Source organism: Ctenocephalides felis, unplaced genomic scaffold, assembly GCF_003426905.1.
Source record: "Ctenocephalides felis isolate EL2017-DRISC unplaced genomic scaffold, ASM342690v1 CF-g0.4_SCAFFOLD_01886, whole genome shotgun sequence".
Classification (NCBI taxonomy): domain Eukaryota; kingdom Metazoa; phylum Arthropoda; class Insecta; order Siphonaptera; family Pulicidae; genus Ctenocephalides; species Ctenocephalides felis.
In genome coordinates, this window is record NW_020538040.1 from 114,502,822 (window position 1) to 114,516,371 (window position 13,550).

At 42.0% G+C, this 13,550-nt stretch overlaps 2 non-coding genes and 1 pseudogene across 2 annotated transcripts; all 3 read right to left on the minus strand.

Annotated features, from left to right (window-relative positions):
* Positions 1-3,273: 3,273 nt before the first annotated feature.
* LOC113378979 lies at positions 3,274-8,174 on the minus strand (annotated as a pseudogene).
* Positions 8,175-8,501: 327 nt separating this feature from the next.
* Positions 8,502-8,656, minus strand: LOC113378929. Its single transcript, XR_003367275.1, has one exon. It is a non-coding gene; the product is annotated as a 5.8S ribosomal RNA (ribosomal RNA).
* Positions 8,657-9,353: 697 nt separating this feature from the next.
* LOC113378926 lies at positions 9,354-11,275 on the minus strand. Its single transcript, XR_003367272.1, has one exon. It is a non-coding gene; the product is annotated as a small subunit ribosomal RNA (ribosomal RNA).
* Positions 11,276-13,550: the final 2,275 nt, after the last annotated feature.

Sequence of the window (13,550 nt, forward strand, 5' to 3'; positions counted from 1 at the left end):
TCAATATAATTTATTTTTTCCTATTTACTTCCAGCCGGTAAAAGACTTCGAAACAATCCCACTTGAAAATTTGGCTGATAAATGTCCTGCTGAATCGACAACTGACTCAAGTTATTTAATAAAAATAGCTAAAGCAGTTGCTTCTAGAGAAGTATCGACAGACTTAGCTAACATGAAACCAGGGCCAATAGCACATTCCCGTTGGCTCACGAAGGCTAGTAGGTTAATTCGGTTATATGTAACTACTAATAAGCCATCCAAAAATTTGAAAATTCTGGCAAACTACGTAATGAAACTATATATTCCAATGTACTTTAACATTAAATATTACAACCCTGTGGTGTATGGTAGTATATTATTTTATAAATTTATTAGCTGGACGCAATATTTAGACTCGAATTTAAGACAAATTGTGAACAATGTTGCTAAAGAGAACGCATACTATGCTCACTCGGAAAATATTTTATTAGCAATGCTGTTTGATAATATAAAGGAAATACAAGATTCAGCTATAAGAAAAATCTTATATTACCGTAATAATGTGGAAGACCTGACGCAATTGAGAGATTACAAAACACCCGAAATAAATTTCGAATGCACCGACTATACTAATATGATAGATATGGATGATTATTCAAATATATCCGAACAAGCCTTTACGCTAAATATTTCTCATGAACATCTAGTACAATATCTACAAAGCAATGAGTGTCCATGGAGTGACCCTAAAATTCCGGTCCACATTCAGGGAACAAAGAGACATGTTCAATTACTGGCTAATGTATCAAAACGCGTATTAGAGCAAAATCGCGAAGGTGTTATGACAGCGACACTACTATCTCGTGAAAAGCATCCTCGACTGGAAAGCAAGCAAGATTTCAAATATTAATTTATTTAAATTGTATTAGCTAAATGTAAGAAATTTTATTTTAAATAAGAATATAACTTAAAGAAATAAAAATGTTGTATTTAAACCATGTCATGTAAATAAATAATAGAATAAATATATGTCATTCCTAAAAACCCAAAAACTATATTTTTCTACAAAAGTAGTTTGACCTGTTTCGATGCAAGATTCTAGGTTAGGCTTACTCGCTAATGTCCCCTAAAAGTTTACTTGATGTAGTCTGAGGTACCCGTAAGTTACTGATTTCAAAAAGCCGGAAAATGTTTTTAACCGGTTTCGATGCAAGATTCTAGGTTAGGCTTACTCGCTAATGTCCCCTAAAAGTTTACTTGATGTAGTCTCAGATACCCGTAAGTTACTGATCTCAAAAAGCCGGAATATGTTTTTAACCTGTTTCGATGCAAGATTCTAAGTTAGGCTTACTCGCTAATGTCCCCTAAAAGTTTACTTGATGTAGTCTGAGGTATCCGTAAGTTACTAATTTCAAAAAGCCGGAAAATGTTTTTAACCTGTTTCGACGCAAGATTCTAGGTTAGGCTTACTCGCTAATGTCCCCTAAAAGTTTACTTGATGTAGTATGAGGTACCCGTAAGTTACTAATTTCAAAAAGCCGGAAAATGTTTTTAGCCTGTTTCGATGCAAGATTCTAGGTTAGGCTTACTCGCTAATGTCCCCTAAAAGTTTACTTGATGTAGTCTGAGGTACCCGTAAGTTACTTATTTCAAAAAGCCGGAAAATGTTTTTAACCTGTTTAGATGCAAGATTTTAGGTTAGGCTTACTCGCTAATGTCCCCTAAAAGTTTACTTGATGTAGTCTGAGGTTCCCGTAAGTTACTGATTTCAAAAAGCCGGAAAATGTTTTTAACCTGTTTCGATGCAAGATTCTAGGTTAGGCTTACTCGCTAATGTCCCCTAAAAGTTTACTTGATGTAGTCTGAGGTACCCGTAAGTTACTGATTTCAAAAAGCCGGAAAATGTTTTTAACCTGTTTCGATGCAAGATTCTAGGTTAGGCTCACTCGCTAATGTCCCCTAAAAGTTTACTTGATATAGTCTGAGGTACCCGTAAGTTACTAATTTCAAAAAGCCGGAAGATGTTTTTAACCTGTTTCGATGCAAGATTCTAGGTTAGACTTACCCGCTAATGTCCCCTAAAAGTTTACTTGATGCAGTCTTAGGTACCCGTAAGTTAGTGACTTCAAAAAGCCGAAAAATGTTTTTAACCTGTTTCGATGCAAGATTCTAGGTTAGGCTTACTCGCTAATGTACCCTAAAAGTTTACTTGATGTAGTCTTAGGTACCCGTAAGTTAGTGACTTCAAAAAGCCGGAAAATGTTTTTAACCTGTTTCGATGCAAGATTCTAGGTTAGGCTTACTCGCTAATGTCCCCTAAAAGTTTACTTGATGTAGTCTTAGGTACCCGTAAGTTAGTGACTTCAGAAAGCCGGAAAATGTTTTCAACCTGTTTCGATGCAAGATTCTAGGTTAGGCTTACTCGCTAATGTCCCCTAAAAGTTTACTTGATGTAGTCTTAGGTACCCGTAAGTTACTGACTTTAAAAAGCCGGAAAATGTTTTTAACCTGTTTCGATGCAAGATTCTAGGTTAGGCTTACTCGCTAATGTCCCCTAAAAGTTTACTTGATGTAGTTTTGAAATTATATATAAATACTGAATTTTTTGTTAAAAAAGAAATAAATATACTGAATATTTTATTATAAAAGAATCGAAATATTTATAGGTTGGAAGTTACTAATTATTTAGAGTATTTTAAAGAAAATAAATAAAAATAGCAATTTGCACGTATTTTGCACATTGACAACTTACACGTATTCTGCACATTGACAACTTACACGTATTCTGCAAATTGACAACTTGCACGCATTCTGCAAATTGACAACTTGCACGTATTTTACACATTGACAACTTGCACGCATTTTGTATTATAGATAACATATACGTACTTTGCTTATTAGCAACTTGTACGCATTTCCAAGAAATTTAGCAAAAAACATTCTCCTTATTTAGAATTTAATGAATTATATCATATATTCATATTAAAAAATTATGAAAAGTTTCTCTTAAAAACATATATTTCGTAAACTTACAAAATATTTATAACTATTCTCTTGACATTATGGTTATTGAAAGAAATAATGAATATTTCTAGTATTGAAATTTTTTAATAAGTTTTGATTTACGTGCTGACTCACGTACGTTGTACAAAATAGCTAGGTAGATACCAAAGAAGTGTTACATGTACAGCATGTATAAGTTTTCGACTGTCAAGCCTACTGATTGTGGCATGCTGCAATGCGACGGCTTAAGGCTTATGCTCTAATAGCGTGGGGTGACGTCAAGCCAACTTGACGAATCCCCAAGCCAAGGGCTGAGTCTCAACGGATCGCAGCGTGGTAACTGCTCTGCCGAGTACAACACCCCGCCAGGTACCTAAGTCGTTTACAAACGATTCCGAGTCTCTACATCGAACTAGTGACCCATGATCGACCGCTGTAGGCAAGACAGATATAACGGACGGATATCGCCCCTGTCTAGCGCCTCATTCGGCTAAAAATGGCTCGTGCGATAAACGGCGTGTGCCGAATACCTAATAAATTACATTGTATTGAGCCTTTCGACTCACGAGACTCTTAGAGATATCGTTGCTTACTTTGTCTAGAAAGGATACGGCCTTAGAGGCGTTCAGGCATAATCCCACGGATGGTAGCTTTGCACCACCGGCCGCTCGACCGAGTGCGTGAACCAAATGTCCGAACCTGCGGTTCCTCTCGTACTGAACAGGATTACTATCGCAACGACGATTCATCAGTAGGGTAAAACTAACCTGTCTCACTACGGTCTAAACCCAGCTCACGTTCCCTATTTGTGGGTGAACAATCCAACGCTTGTCGAATTCTGCTTTGCAATGATAGGAAGAGCCGACATCGAAAGATCAAAAAGCAACGTCGCCATGAACGCTTGGCTGCCACAAGCCAGTTATTCCTGTGGTAACTTTTCTGACACTTCTTGCTAAAAACTCTTCAAGCCAAAAAGATCGATAGGCCATGCTTTCGCAGTCCCTGTGCACACTGAACAACGGGATCAAGCCAGCATTTGCCCTTTTGCTCTACGCGAGGTTTCTGTCCTCGCTGAGCTGGCCTTAGGACACCTGCGTTATTATTTGACAGATGTACCGCCCCAGTCAAACTCCCCGCCAAGCAGATTCCTCGAATCGGATCACGCTAGAGCATTGTTGGCGATCGGCGCAATGCCTCACACCACTCTTATGCGCTTGGCTCTAGAAAACCGTGACAGTCGGAACGCAAGTTTTCGACGCACGCTTTCCGCCCAATAGAGTAAGTAAAAAAACGATGAAAGTAGTGGTATTTCACCGACGATATTACTATCTCCCACTTATGCTACACCTTTCATGTCTCCTTACAATGCCAGACTAGAGTCAAGCTCAACAGGGTCTTCTTTCCCCGCTAATTTTTCCAAGCCCGCTCCCTTGGCAGTGGTTTCGCTAGAAAGTAGATAGGGACATTTCATTTTTCATTATTTATTCTTATTCCATATAGCTCGAGCTTTCACTCATTGCTATGTAGCGTCTACTTAATAATTGTTTATTTCTCAAATTTAAATAATATACTTGTGGGTGTTGTGCAGGACCTTTGACCGTCAGTGGGCTGACGTTTCCATCCCTAACCACGTGGAGGCGGTCCTGCATTTCTAGCTTTAGTTTGGATTATAGGTTTTAGCTTTGGTTTTGCACTGCATTTCTGGTTTTAATGGCTCGCGCTGCAAAAGCAACAAGCCTCAGGTAATTGGCTTTAGTTTCCAGGTACACATCAAGGTTTGTGTTCCCTGCTATTTCAAAGAGGCTTTGCCTTCTTAATTCATCATATCCGTCGCACATGACCAGCAGTGCGTGCTTGTCTCGCTTTCTCCACAGAAGGGACATTTGTCGTCTTCTGTGGCGCCCCTTGTGTAAAGTGTGTGCCTAAACGGACCGTATCCGGTCCGCACGCACTCTCTACTGGGTTTGAACCACTTGTTCCTTGTAGCGTATATAATATCGCCAATGAAACCGTAGGTTATCCTACCCGTATTTGCCAATTCCCATCTTTTCTATCATTCCAGCTTTATTGCTTCATTTATCATTTTAACCTCTAGATTGAGGGTTTCCCTGCTTGGGTTCGCTATTGGATTGTAATTATAATTGTTCCAGCTACTGTTCCAGTAGATAGGGACAGTGGGAATCTTGTTAATCCATTCATGCGCGTCACTAGTTAGATGACGAGGCATTTGGCTTTTTTTTTTGGCTAGGAGGGGAATGCATTTACGCACACCGGTCGCCCGGTTGACCAGGTAGTGTAGGACTCGACCCGAAGGCAATACCCACTAAACCTAACTGCTAGTTTTATGCCTGACGGGATGTTATGCGCAGGCAGCGCGCGGTATTCCAGGTTTCATTCTACCCTATTCCCTGGCGTCTCATGGACGTTGTTTTGGTCCAAGCGCTGAAACCGTTGAGTCCTCCGATCAAAACTCTTGTGGAAATAATCTTTAATTTGTCTTTCTTAATAACTTTCCCTGACAGTATAAAGTTTGCAGATTCCATATGCCACACTCCTCCTACGTGTTCCCTCTGGTATTTGGAACAATGACTTCCATTCGACACGAGAGTGTCTCTTCTCGAGAGCTCTTTTGACGTATTTGGTGACTGCATTATGTCTCTCAATTCTTTGTCTATGACTTCGATGGCACGTTTGTATTATGTGATCTGGAGTCTCTAGAGCGTTGCATCCTGCTCTACAAAACCTATCTTCTCGGCGACCTCTCGTGGTCCGGCTTCTGCATGGCATAGAATTAATTCTAAGACGAGCGCAGTTAATGAAGTCCCGACCTGATAAGATATTCGTGCCATCGGTAACCCACCGGTGTTGCTGGGGGACTTTGGATGACTTCGTGAGCGCCCGCCCGTCCACTGAATTGTGGAGGAGCTTAGGCCATCTGTCATCTAACTGTTTAGCGGAACCTATAATGTCCCCGTTGTCAGTCAGTCGTTTCTCGCAATTCTCAACCTCAAGCTGATGGAAACTTGAGTCTGGCCATCCCAGGTTCATAAGCCTTCCCTTTCTTCTTATAGGCACCAACCATCTTAGAGACGGGAGGTATAAGCCCCCATCTCTGTCTTTGGCATAAAAAAAAGCGTTGGTCGTATCTGTCGGTAGCCTTAGCCATGATCTTACGGCTTTTCTAATTATGGAGTCAAGGCTTTTAAGAAGGCCAAGTGTTGTGTTCCTTAACGTTAGCTGGTGTAATAGTTTTGGAATTCCGACTGTTCTTAATGCGAACAGACGTTGTTGCGGTTTCAAGGGAGCTTTGGAAAGCTTCTCTATAATGTCCTGCAATTTCTGCCTTAGATCGCACATTTTGGCGCCCACAGGAGTGAAAGTTACTCCGAGATAACTCCAAACTTCCACCCTGGAAAGGGCATGTAGGTCTCGACCACCACAGCTGAATTTTATGTTATTATCAACGTATGATTTTTTGACATGTGGCACATTCCTGATTGCTATTGTAAAAGATTTGGCGGTGTTGATGATAAGGCCTCCTACTCACCAGGGCGTCAAAACAAACTATTATGAACGTTTCTCATGCCCTGACGGCCGAGTATAGGCACGACGCTTCAGCGCTATCCATTTTCAGGGCTAGTTGCTTCGGCAGGTGAGTTGTTACACACTCCTTAGCGGATTCCAACTTCCATGGCCACCGTCCTGCTGTCTTAAGCAACCAACGCCTTTCATGGTATCCCATTAGCATCGTTTAGGCGCCTTAACTCGGCGTTTGGTTCATCCCACAGCGCCAGTTCTGCTTACCAAAAATGGCCCACTAGGCACTCTGATCCAAATCTCTGGCTTCACTATTCAAGCAAGCCAGAGATCTCACCCATTTAAAGTTTGAGAATAGGTTGAGGTCGTTTCGGCCCCAAGGCCTCTAATCATTCGCTTTACCGGATGAGACTCGCTCATCGAATGCCAGCTATCCTGAGGGAAACTTCGGAGGGAACCAGCTACTAGATAGTTCGATTAGTCTTTCGCCCCTATACCCAGTTCCGACGATCGATTTGCACGTCAGAATCGCTACGGTCCTCCATCAGGGTGTCCCCTGACTTCGACCTGACCGGGCATAGTTCACCATCTTTCGGGTCCTAGCGTGTACGCTCTGAGTGCGTCTCTTCTCGCAATGAGAGTGAGACGCCTCGGGATTGCAAGCACGCATCCGTAGATGCGGTCTGTCATCCCTCAGTTTACTTAAGCAAACCTTTACGTTCATTGCGCCTTTAGGTTTTGTATTTCCCAATGACTCGCGCACATGCTAGACTCCTTGGTCCGTGTTTCAAGACGGGTCCTGAAAGTACCCAAAGCAATAGCATCGCTGACCGGTAATAGAGTCCGTTCGAGAACACGGTAGCTAACAGCTCGAGGCGGCATCGATGCCGGACTAGGTCCGACGGTCAATAACCGTCCGTGCTTGCAACCGGCCGAACGCTTAAAAGCGACCCTATACCATATCATTTATACCGTCTGGCAGTCGGCCGGAGCACGCGGGGTCTGGCGCGAATAAATTCGTGACAGGCTACCGCCGCGGTCGTAGATCGACACCAAACGGGTCGCGACGTCTTACTGAGAGAGAAGTGCATGCCAACGCCGCCTAACGCATAAACCGACGGCGTATCGCGGGACGAATCCCGGTCAATCGCACGCCAATAAATGGAAGACAACGATAACATTGAATCTCTCCTTTCGATCTTTCGGGTTTCTCAGGTTTACCCCTGAACGGTTTCACGTACTCATGAACTCTCTCTTCAAAGTTCTTTTCAACTTTCCCTCACGGTACTTGTTCGCTATCGGTCTCGTGGTCATATTTAGCCTTAGATGGAGTTTACCACCCACTTAGAGCTGCACTCTCAAGCAACTCGACTCTGAGGAGAGATCCTCTCGATACGCGCAACGGTCGCTACGGGCCTGGCACCCTCTATGGGTAAATGGCCCCATTCAAGATGGACTTGAACTCGCCGCAACGCACCGAGATAATCGGATCCTTCCTAACACTACATTTCCCAGCGTCCGTCTCCGGCCGCGGGATTTAGTGCTGGGCTCTTCCCTGTTCGCTCGCCGCTACTAAGGGAATCCTAGTTAGTTTCTTTTCCACCGCCTAGTAATATGCTTAAATTCAGCAGGTAATCTCATCTGCTCTGAGGTCGTATTATGATTATGATGTGCTTGCAAACGTTAGTAAGCAAGCGCACACAAAATCGACGAGGAACCTTTGAATCGTCCAAATTTTCCGGAACGAAACCGCATTTCGAAGAGTTCGGGTTTCCGGTTATCGGGAGGGTCGCAAGAATATAAAATCTCTAGGACACATAACCCGCCGTAATCCCACAGAACGTCAACGAACGGAAATGTCCGATGTTGCAAAGTGGACTGGCTCACACGTTGAGTGAATTATTTAAGAGCACGCATATACGCGAAACTCCATCATTCGCCGGCAAGCCGTTTAAAGCAAGCGGCAGTCTGGTAATGTTATACGACTCTCAGCCAGAGGTGGTCCGAGAACAGTATCCGAGGACCGCAATGTGCGTTCGAAATGTCAATGTTCATGTATCCTGCAGTTCACATGTCGACGCGCAATTAGCTGCGTTCTTCATCGACCCACGAGCCAAGTGATCCACCGTTCAGGGTGATTTTATATATTTTTATACATGTTTCGATCGTGATTCCCTCGAAATCGTTTAAGATAACTCGGGCGATTCTGAAACTAGTATGATTATTATGGTTACAATTAGTACACCGTAAAGCTTTCGCTTTTCGGTCCGAGATACAAAATCTCGTTTCAAAATTGAAATATGAATATTTCACTGTGTGTGAGATTGAAAAATCTGCTTTCGCTGATCTTTCATTTTTTTAAAACAACGCAATGAAGCGAATGTTCAAATTCGCACAATTTGAGTCAAATGTGCAGAGTATATAGAATACTAACGCAAGCGTTTACTACAATCGATTATAAAACACCAGGCGTTCATCTAGCGCCCAAAGAATTGATTGAGCTTGCGTTTAAAGTATAATATTCAAAAAGAACGCCGTTTTTACAACGAACTTCGTCATTCGCTCAGGCATCTGGCGATACCGAGCAGATATATATGGCAGTGCTCTCACACAATGCATAAGAGCGCTAAGCGGTTGTAAACCGCGTCACGATGCTTTTGCACACTGCGAAATATTTTGCGACTAGCTCCGGTCAAACATTAATGAAACGAATGATCATTGCCAGAGGCTTGTGCCCACAGTATATTATACTATGGGAGCGCACAACATGTGGTCTGCAACATTATATTGCGACATATAGCACACGTTTCATTCACTTAATAGTAAATGTACGTTAATGATCCTTCCGCAGGTTCACCTACGGAAACCTTGTTACGACTTTTACTTCCTCTAAATAATCAAGTTTGGTTATCTTCCCAGCAACATCGGCAATGTCGAAACGCTGCCGCGCACCGGTCCGAAGACCTCACTAAATAATTCAATCGGTAGTAGCGACGGGTGGTGTGTACAAAGGGCAGGGACATAATAAACGCAAGCTTATGACTCGCGCTTACTAGGAATTCCTCGTTCATGGCGAAGAATTGCAAACCCCAATCCCTAGCACGAAGAGGCTTCAACGGATTACCCGGACCTTTCGGCCAAGGAAAACCTGCTGATCTCTTCAGTGTAGCGCGCGTGCGGCCCAGAACATCTAAGGGCATCACAGACCTGTTATTGCTCAATTTCGTGCGACTAAATGCCGCCTGTCCCTCTAAGAAGATATATTTGTACGCCGGTAGTGAGAACCACAACCAACAACGACCGAAGCCGAAGCGGAGGGTCTTTGCGATACCAGAAAGTACGTCTATTTAACAGGCTAGAGTCTCGTTCGTTATCAGAATTAACCAGACAAATCACTCCATCAACTAAGAACGGCCATGCACCACCACCCACCGAATCAAGAAAGAGCTCTCAATCTGTCAATCCTTCCGGTGTCTGGACCTGGTGAGGTTTCCCGTGTTGAGTCAAATTAAGCCGCAGGCCCCACTCCTTGTAGTGCCCTTCCGTCAATTCCTTTAAGTTTCAGCGTTGCAACCATACTTCCCCCGGAACCCAAAAGCTTCCCCAAAAGCTGCCCGCCGAGTCATCGGAGGAACTTCGGCAGATCGCTAGCTGGCATCGTTTATGGTTAGAACTAGGGCGGTATCTGAACGCCTTCGAACCTCTAACTTTCGTTCTTGATTGATGAAAACACATTTGGCAAATGCTTTCGCTTCTGTCCGTCTTGCGACGATCCAAGAATTTCACCTCTAACGTCGCAATACGAATGCCCCCAGTTGTCCCTATTAATCATTACCTCGGAATTCCGAAAACCAACAAAATAGAACCGAGGTCCTATTCCATTATTCCATGCACACAATATTCAGGCGAATGAGCCTGCTTTAAGCACTCTAATTTGTTCAAAGTAAACGTACCGGCCCACCTCGACACTCGGTGAAGAGCACCTTGGTAGGATTTTGAGTTGGGCCGCCTTTTTACGGGCTAAGCCCACCGGTAGGACGTCCCACAGACATGCCTGTTGAACACCGCAAGCGGTGAACCGACAGTGTGGGACACAGATTCAACTACGAGCTTTTTAACCGCAACAACTTTAATATACGCTATTAGAGCTGGAATTACCGCGGCTCGTGGTACCAGACTGGCCCTCTAATAGATCTTCGTTAAAGGATTCAAAGTGTACTCATTCCGATTACGGGGCCTCGGATGAGTCCCGTATCGTTATTTTTCGTCACTACCTCCCCGTGCCGGGAGTGAGTAATTTGCGCGCCTGCTGCCTTCCTTGGATGTGGTAGCCGTTTCCCAGGCTCCCTCTCCGGAATCGAACCCTGATTCCCCGTTACCCGTAACAACCATGGTAGTCGCAGAAACTACCATCGACAGTTGATAAGGCAGACATTTGAAAGATGCGTCGCCGGTACTAGACCGTGCGATCGGCACAAAGTTATTCAGAGTCACCAAGTCAAACGGTGAGCAAGGCAAGCCCGCCACCGATTGGTTTTGATCTAATAAAAGCATTCCTTCCATCTCTGGTCAGAACTCTATTTGCATGTATTAGCTCTAGAATTACCACAGTTATCCAAGTAATGTGGGTACTATCTAGGGAACCATAACTGATGTAATGAGCCATTCGCGGTTTCACCTTAATGTGACTTGCACTGAGACATGCATGGCTTAATCTTTGAGACAAGCATATACTATTGGCAGGATCAACCAGGGTGCTATATATATAATAGCATAGTGCGTAAATGTCCCTCGGCGTCACCCGAGAGACCACACTTTGTATAGAAAAGTTCGATGAATATTTCTAAACAACAAATTTTCTTACATATATATACGAGGTGTGTTCAAAAAGTACCCGGAATTACTAATAATTAAATTTCGCGGGTCTGGAGTGTCTGATTGTCAAAATTTTTTTTTTATTGTGTTGGTATACATGCCCCTAAAGTATGATGAAATTTTCAGCTATATTCACTGTTTACTTTGTCTGTGGTAGTCGCTAAGGTTCGACGTGTTTTTCTGAGCTCGGCGATTTTTACAATGGAAGAATTGAAAAGTCAAAGAATTTGTATTAAATTTTGCGTAAAAAATGAAATAAAGTGTTGCAAAGTGCAAAAATTCACCAGATATGGCTCCGTGTGACTTTTTCCTATTCCCAAAGTTGAAGAGACCCATGAAAGGACGGCGGTTTTCCTCGATTGAAGAAAATCGCTGAGAGTGCTCAAGGACATATCAAAAAGTGAATATCAAGGGTGCTTCGAAAATTGGAAAAAACGCTGGCATAAGTGTATTATATCTGGGGGGACTACTTTGAAGGGGACCACATTAATGTAGACGAATAAATAAATATTTTTTTGAAAAAACGAAAATTCCGGGTACTTTTTGAACAGACCTCGTATATATATATATATATATATATATATATATATATATATATATATATCTGAGTCGTACGACATTCCCTGAACATAACGAACAGTTTACATCGCGACTTGATATTCGCAACGGTCAAACGTTAATGAAACGAATGATCATTGCCAGAGGCTTTTGCCCACAGTATATTATACTATAGGAGCGCACTTGATTACAGCAATAATTTGTCGAGTAATCACAAGATTTCATATTTACGGTCAGCAGATCCAAATAATTTCAACTCGCACCGATCGAACGTTCATAAAACGAATGATCCTCGGTGCGAGAAGCTTCGTCAGTTCTGCTGCACCACCCACCTATTTGACTTTAGTCCATTTGTGAAATCCTATATTATTAAAATATATAGATTTTATATTTGCGGTCCGCAGACCCAAATAATTTCAACTCGCTCTGATCGAACGTTCATAAAACGAATGACCATCGCAGCGAGAAGCTTTGCTAGTTCTGCTTAACTTCACATATATTTGACCGTAGTCAATTTGTAAAATCCTATATTATTAAAATATATAGACTTCATATTTGCGGTCCGCAGACCCAAATAATTTCAACTTTCTCTGATCGAACGTTTAAAAACGAATGATCCTTCCACCAATTATCTATAGCCGCAAATCAGCATCCGAATATATACGGGGTATATAATTCTAGATATGGCTCACAACATTATTTAAAGTTACGCTAAAATATCATTGACAGACTAAAAGTATCGAATATGATGTAAAAACTACACCGGGAAATGATATCCGTACCCGCCTGAACAACATAGCGTACTTTAGCCTGAGCTTGCTCGCATCGCACTCGACACGACCTATCCCCCTATATAAGGCGCGCGGCCACAGCGTAAGTATTCGACTGAGTCCCAAGCGACGTGATTTTGACCTGCGGCGAGGCGTCGCTCCGGGTTATGGTGTGAATCGTCAAGACAAAAGTCTGGGAAAATTTCGATTTTCAATTTTTTGGGGTTTTTTTAAAGTTTTGTATAAAAATATGTATTTATTGATTTTTATAGATCTCAATGAATATAATACGAATTTATATATAGTTATATTATTTTTTTTAATTATTTGTTTAAATTTTCTAATTTTACAATAAATGTTCACACCAGTTTTCCTCGATTTTCTCTCAAACGGTAAAAGATACGAAAAACCTTTGTTCTTACGAAAGATGCAGAATAAAATTACAAATAAAATGGTATATAAATGGTTAGGTGTGTTCATATAATTTTCTCTAGATTTTCCGATTTTTCCGAATTTTTACGACGGCAACTCGCCTGTAGGCCACACCGTGCTAAATTCGAAGTTGTGATATATGGAAAAAGAACTAAGAATTTTGAGACCTTTCTAATGATGTATAATACTTTATATGTTTTCTTTAGAGAAATATCGAATCGTGAGGAGTGTTGCTTCAACCTAGCCGCACTTTGCAATTTGACAAGTTAACAACTACACAGATACTATCTAAAACGGTACATCTATACTATCTAAACGGTAAAAGATACGAAAAAACTTTGTTCGTACGAAAGATGTAAAATAAAATTACGAATAAAATGATGTATAACTCGATAT